The sequence below is a fragment of the Fukomys damarensis genome, unplaced genomic scaffold (assembly GCF_012274545.1).
Source record: "Fukomys damarensis isolate Sample0158 unplaced genomic scaffold, DMR_v1.0_HiC HiC_scaffold_35, whole genome shotgun sequence".
In the NCBI taxonomy this organism is placed as follows: Eukaryota; Metazoa; Chordata; class Mammalia; order Rodentia; family Bathyergidae; genus Fukomys; species Fukomys damarensis.
The window spans coordinates 37,833,484-37,840,591 of NW_022900947.1; the positions used below are offsets into that span (position 1 = coordinate 37,833,484).

The 7,108-nt window shown below is 43.3% G+C and overlaps 1 protein-coding gene across 3 annotated transcripts in view; it reads right to left on the minus strand.

Moving 5' to 3' along the window:
- Tec (tec protein tyrosine kinase) overlaps positions 1–7,102 on the minus strand; it is a 111,470-nt gene extending 104,368 nt beyond the window's left edge. For 2 of the 3 annotated variants that reach the window (XM_010640206.2, XM_010640204.2), the window contains exon 1: positions 6,908–7,102. The gene's annotated coding sequence lies outside the window, so the exon portion shown is untranslated. Of the gene's footprint in view, positions 1–3,897; positions 3,919–6,907 lie in introns of those variants that run through there. The other variant, XM_010640205.3, reaches the window with a different exon arrangement.
- Positions 7,103–7,108: the final 6 nt, after the last annotated feature.

Sequence of the window (7,108 nt, forward strand, 5' to 3'; positions counted from 1 at the left end):
CAAGCTGTGAAAAACTTAATACTGGGAGAGCTAGGCATGGTGGCGCATGCCTATAATCCCAGCACTCAGGAGGCTGAGACAGGAGGATCGCTATGAGTTGGAGACCAGCCTGGGCTACATAGTGAGTTCCAGGTCAGTCTCAACTACATAGTGAGACCCTGTCTCAAAAAAACAAAACTTAACACTGGGGAGTACAGGAGGACATGAGAGGGGAATATTTACTGGGAGAGCTAGGCATGGTGGCGCATGCCTATAATCCCAGCACTCAGGAGGCTGAGACAGGAGGATCGCTATGAGTTGGAGACCAGCCTGGGCTACATAGTGAGTTCCAGGTCAGTCTCAACTACATAGTGAGACCCTGTCTCAAAAAAACAAAACTTAACACTGGGGAGTACAGGAGGACATGAGAGGGGAATATTCGAGGGGAATAGCAACAAAAAAGACACAGAACTCCACACAAGAGAAAAGTTAAAAACTTTTTCAGTAAATCAAGTTTGAACCTCACAAAAATTGAAATTAAAGGAAGCAGGATATCTGACAGGGGATTTCGCAGGATCGGGACTTCCTAGTATATGACAATTTCAAATCACTGTGATGCTCAGTGGCTAAGCATTTCAAAAGCTTTCAACTTGAAAATAAATGTCACACAGTTAGAAAAGGATATACACTGCTGATATCCAAACAAAGTCTTTCTCCTTAGAGATATAAAATGTACCAGACTACACAACCTAATCACACATCCTTCCCTCCCTTCTCCAAAAGCCACTATCTTTGCCATGAAAACCAAGACAATCATGTCACAACATTGTGCTAAGAAGAAATATATGTACATAAAATAAAAATAATATGTATTTCAGTGTGGAATACTTCTAAATAATGAGATACAATGCACTTAGAAAAACTTGAATGTTTTATGCTTCTATTTGACAAAAAGAAGCAAACTACTGGACACAACTATGACAAAATACTTTATCTGCTAAGTGTCCAAAATTACCTGGAAAACCCATTGACTTCACTTACCAACTATTTACTCAGGATTGTGCTTTCCCTAGGAGATTACTCTCTACTTGAAAAGGCAAAGGAGTTCTGGTAAGGCATTGAGGACATCAGAGAAAATGCTACTGTATGGAAAGAGAGGTGGCAATGGCTTCAAACATTCTCTTTGGAAAAGGGAAGAGACCTGTGGAAGCACAGTGGGAGGAAGGAGCTCTGCGTGATTCTCCCTGGCCATCCTTCACTCAGAAGGTGCCCAAAACCAGCTGAATAAGTCTTGTCTAACCACTGCTCCTTTGCTGTCATCCAGCATGGATCAAAGTCACTGCTGCACCTGCACTGATAAAGCAAGCACCAGCGCTCCTATTTTCTAGCTCCCCAGTGCACAGCCGCCATCATGGGAGCCAAGCTTTGCTTTTGCTGCAGGTAACATGGTTTGGGAACAGCGCTCTTCCCACTTCAATGGAGGTGTGTGCTTGTCAACATTCCTCTGTGCCTAGCCACAGAGGGTGCTGCTGTTGTAAAGCTCCTGGGAGAGAATGGTGGAAGGTCACACTGCACTGAGAGAGCCTGAGGAATGACTCAGCCGGTAAATGAGGGTGGGAAAGTTGCACAGCACAGGGCAAGTCAGTCATCTCGGCTCAGCCAGTCAGAAACAGGAACTTGGTGCACATTCCAAGAAGAGCCCAAGCTTGAAAAATGGGAAGAGAGAGGATCCTGCTGCTGGTAAAGCAAATGTGCAGTGCTCTGGCCTCCAAAGGATATCATGACAACTTCCACTGAAACCACATGGCCACCAATGACACCAAGCCTACCTTTCTATTTAAAATATCACAATTATAGAAGAGGAGCCTCCCTGAAAGGCAAGGTAGTCAGAGGCCAAGGTATCAGAAAGCGTCTTCCTAGGCAAAGCAAATCTATGAAATAAGAACAAGGACTGAATGGCCAGTATTCTAAAAACCACCCAAACTAGGGTTAAAATTAGGTTTTGCCTCCTTTGACAACTGTGATCGATCAACTGGTATTGGACATTTAGCATGGAATAGAAGGAATGTGAGGTCCCAACTGGGTTCCATGAGACAACATGCCAGATTGATTCAAAAATGCTTACTTGTGGGCAAAAGTGAGGAACCTGGCAGCACACGGCCCTGACTAAACCATCCTAGAATCCGAGAAAAGGCTGGTTAAGAAATCGACATTCCAGCCACTAATAGCTAGTTAAACAAAAACCTCTACCATCCCTCTTCTCTACTGAAATCCTAGTAGAATAAGAGGGAAAGGATTTTTTTTTTTTTGATCTTTAATATATTAACCAACAAGAACAGAGAATGGGACAAGAGAGGCAAAAACACTTGGTGGAGTGGGGGGAGGGCAGTAAGTTAATAAGCAATCTCATTTATACCACAGAATCTCCAAGGGCTAAATAATTAAAGGCAAGTGGACCCTCTGTGGGGAAAGGAGAAGGGGCTAAAAGAGAAAGAAGAATGATCGGAAAGCACTTTTAAAAAGTTGGATTCCGCACATTCCTTCAGCCACTCTAAGCAGTTCGATGACTGCCCTTTCTTTGCCCTCAGTAAAAACCTGGTGTTTCCTCCCCATCCATTCCACCTCCAGTGTCTCTGTTTATCAGGCACAGTTAACGTACCTCAGAGAAAACTGTGGAGAGATTACGAGAACACCTTCATTCAGATGCTGAGACTTCCAGCCTCTTCTCCACTGCCAGTTCCCAGATCACTGGAAGCAAGGTGCTCCTCAACCCCCAGGCCGCTCACCAGACCAAAAGACAAGACATGAAAGGCTCCCCCAAAGAGAAGGCCCAGCCAAATCGCCCTGTAATCACCTTACAGTAAAATTCACAGGCAACAAGCCCATCCACATCTTCGGCTTTTTAATGCCCCACTCAAATTTGATCAAACAGGGCCAGGGATTTAGCTCAGTGGTACAGCCGCCTGCCTCACAAGCACAAGATCCTGAGTTCAATCCCTGGTACAAAAAAAAAAAAAAAAAAAAAAAAAAAAAAAAAAGAGCACATACTCAAATGTGAGCAGACAACCAAGGGATATTTAAAACACAAGAAAAGCCTCAACGTGAGACATGGGAGACTTAAATAGTGAAAAAACAAGAGCAATTTTTGCAAAAATCCTTAACTTCCCTAGGAAGATAAGACCCTGGACCCGTAAAACAAAAACAAGAAATACCTAGATACACAAACTACACACAAAAATAAAGACATGCGTGTGCTTATTCAGAGAACAAAAAAGTTTTTAATATAAGATATTAAAATATAAGAATTATATAAAATTATAATTATGTAAGATAATTGCATAAAATATAAGATATTAAAAACAGGGTATAGACATGAAAAATGTAGTGGAAGATGTAAGAAATAAAATTCAGAAAATCTTCCCAAAAGTAGGACCAGAAAATAAGAAGGTAGAAATTATGAAAGAAAGGGTAAGAAAATTAGAGGCCTACTCCAAAACATCCAATATCTGAACAACAAAATTTTCTAAAAGGAACATCTCAAAAAATGGAGGTCTTATCAATGATATAATTCAAGAAATGTTCCCAACCTGAATGATATAAGTTTCCAGATTCAGAGAGCCCAGTATAATGGATGAAAAGAGACACATTATAAGGCACACATCATAAAATTTAAGGAACAAGAGAAAACTTTATAAACTTCCAGAGAGGACACAGCAGGCACATAACCGGTATACAGACTACAAGTAAAACTGGAAAGCAGTTCTGAATTTCTTAACAGCAACACCACAATCAAGAAGGCAATGGAACAATGCCTTCAAACTTTCCATCTTAGAATTCCACACTCAGCCAAATTATAAATTGTCAGTGGAAAATAGATATATTCAGGCATTCAGTCTCAAAGGTAGATGTTTTACGTACCCTTTTCTAGGATACATTTTCCTGAGAATGTGTGCTATTAAAACACAGGTATCCACCAAAATACAGGAAGGTATGTGCTATGGGCACCAGGAGACCCAACAGCAGAGGGGGTGACGGAAATCCCCAGGGTGCTGTGAAGTTTGCCACTGTCCCCTATGTAGAAGGCAACCACTCCAGGTGGGGAAAAGGAAATGGACAGGAAACCTGACATATTTGAGGAAAAGATTCTGAAAACTGGCCAAGAGAGTTGTTGGTTAAATTATTGAGCACAAAATGATCAAATAAAGCAATGATTAACTTCAAGGAAAACAAAAAGATGTGCTGGACTTAGCGATGAATATTGATTGAGCCATTAATCAATATTCTGTTTTAACTACTTCGAGGTTGGGAAAATAGAGAAACTGTGCTCCCATGGGGAGTCAGGTGGGAAAACAGAGCAATCCCAGCCTCTTCCACTGTAAGAAGACAAGAGATAATGCTTAAAATTGAAAAACTCAAGACCTATTCACTATGAGCAATCAGTGCTGAAGAATTATAAGTGATTATTTCTGGAAAGGGAGAGATGTACCTTCAATAAATACCTCAAACTAAAAAACAAAACAGGGCCGGGGATTTAGCTCAGTGGTGCCACTGCCTGCCTCCCATGCACAAGGACTGGAGTTAGATCCCCGGTACCAAAAAGAAAAAGTCACACCCAAAAAAAACAAAACAAACTCACATTAGCTTCTATGTCCATGTACATAAATATAAAACATATAATTATATTAAGATGTAAATGTATCTTCAGATTAATATTATTGAATATAAACAATCTGCTTTTGCTTTGCTTCCCCAAGTGCAACCTGTTTTGAAAATGTTCTTCCTTGTTTCCTCTAAACAAAAGAAAATGCAATTTTCTGCATTTATATCACAGTAACTGTGGTCATCTGAGCTCAGAGTAGTTAAGTGTGATGGGGAAATTACTAGCTATAATCCAATCCAAGGAAGGACTGGTTGAACCAGGGCAAAGACAAAAAGACAAGCCCAAGTGGAGACTAGTTTGGAAGTGGAGGCTGCTAAGCTCCTCTCCTCCACTTCGTTTGTTATTGTTTTCAACAAAGCTCTCCTAACAGCACAAACACATGGTACAGAATAAGTGTACAATTGCCAGTGGCCATGAATCAATTTCACTCCTTGCTAACAGACACAAATGTCCAACCAATGACCCTAATCCAACCAAGACAGTTGGCCCCAAGATTGTTGGTCTGGAAACCCCTTCATTTTGCCTGTTGTAGACTTGACAAGAAGAGAGCACATTAATGGCTCTGAACAAGGGACAATGGCATTAGCAGACATTTATTGAGGATCCACAGAGGACCCAGGCCCACGCTGAGATCAGTACCCTTGCTGACTCTGTGGACCAAGGCTCCTTGCCTGGAACAAGAGTCCACTCTCTCCAGGGACAGGAATCTATGGGGAGAGGTGGGGTGGAAGCCAAGGAGCTGGAAGAGCAGGGGCATCCGGGGAGGAGAGGCATCAACCTGGTCAACCTGGAGGAACCTGTAGGCAGAGGTGTGGCTGCAGGACCCAGGGCCCTGCTCCTAGCACTCTGGGTGCCTGGAGGAAAGCAGGAAGGACATTAATTCTTCACCAAGGATAAAAATGGGTCTGTCACTACCTGAAAGCCCTCCAGCTTGCTTGTCAGTGATTGAGAGCAAGGAGCAAAATGCTGCCATTCTTTGAGGTTCGCCAGGGTTTGATAAAACTAGCTCCCTCCCTTGAGTAAGACTACTGAGAAAACTAGACCATCTTGATACAGAACATAAAGTAGGTAAACAGGTTGAAAATGCTAGAACATAGATTAGCATTCTATACTCTATCCTATTTGTGAAAACATGAAAATTCTAGGCTAAGGGGCAATGTGGGGTAAAGGTACTGCCAATGAGAGCACAGCCCTGATTTGCATGTTTACAACACTTGCCCCCGTACAGTTCCACAAACCAGAATAAACACATCCTTGTGGGAAGAATCAACATCATCAACATAAGTCCACTGACCTAAGCATCTGGAGTTGGTCAGAGTAACAATCGATTCGTCAGATTAACTGGAGTATGGGGAAAATACAAATCTTTTTTTTTTTTTGTAAACATTGACAATGTAACTGAATTTAAAAATAATTTCAAATATTTAATGTGGAAATTACCCAAACTTCTATTTTCTCCATGTAAATGTTGGTATTCCACAACATACGTGATTTTTATGGACTAAGGAGCTACCAGGGCCACAAACTGTTGAACCCCCAAGTTTATTTGCCAGTTTGTTGGTGCCTTTTTTCCTCTCTTCCCCAGCTCTGTGGAAAGGAATGATCTAGAAGGGAGTAAACGCTCAGAATTTCCTAAGAGGAAAATGGGCATTCACTGAAAAACTGTAGGGCTTATACACAAAACATATAACTATTTTGGACAGCTTTCAAACCCACCTAACCACCAGCCATCCTGCTGTTCCCAGTTAACACTGCGACCGGTGACCAATTCTAATTAAATATTTATTCCAGTTCCCAAAGAATGGCAAGGCATGAGATGGCTCCCGAACTTAGTAGGAAGCAACATATCTGTTATTCGTCTATGCAAATAATAAAGTCAAAAGGAAATGTGGGATCTGAGGGAAATGGCACCCTTCCGGATCAAGGCCCTAGTTTTTCCAATGCCTATATTCTCTGAGCCCCTGTTGTCAAGACTCGAAAATCATTTCCCTGAAGGAAAAACTGAATTCAACGGGGTGAGGCACTCGGACATGTGTTACTGTGGAAGCTCCTGGTGGATTCCGCCAACTTTCAGTCAAGGCTGCGGTGCAGCCTAGGCAGAGAGGAGGAAACGCCCCTGCCCCACAGGTGGCAAGTGACCCCCAGGGGCTTCGGCCCTGAGCCCTAAGAGGAAAAGGGACGCGTGCTCCTCCAGAGAGGTCAGCACCCGAATCCGGGAGCCCGACAGGCTGCAGCTTCCAGGAATCGCGGCCACCCCAGGGAACGCACCTGTCCTTGCTTCCAGGGCAGAAGGGACAGGTCCTTCTCCCGCGCTCACCGCGCCTCTAAAGGGAGAAAATCCTTCCCGGTCCGACGAGAGTCAGTCTCTGGGCACGCGGAAGCCGCCTCCGTCTGTACGAGTCTCCGTCCCGCCCCTCCGCGCCCGGAGTCCGGCAGTCCCCAGCCGCCCCGCTTACCCAGCCGGAGCGC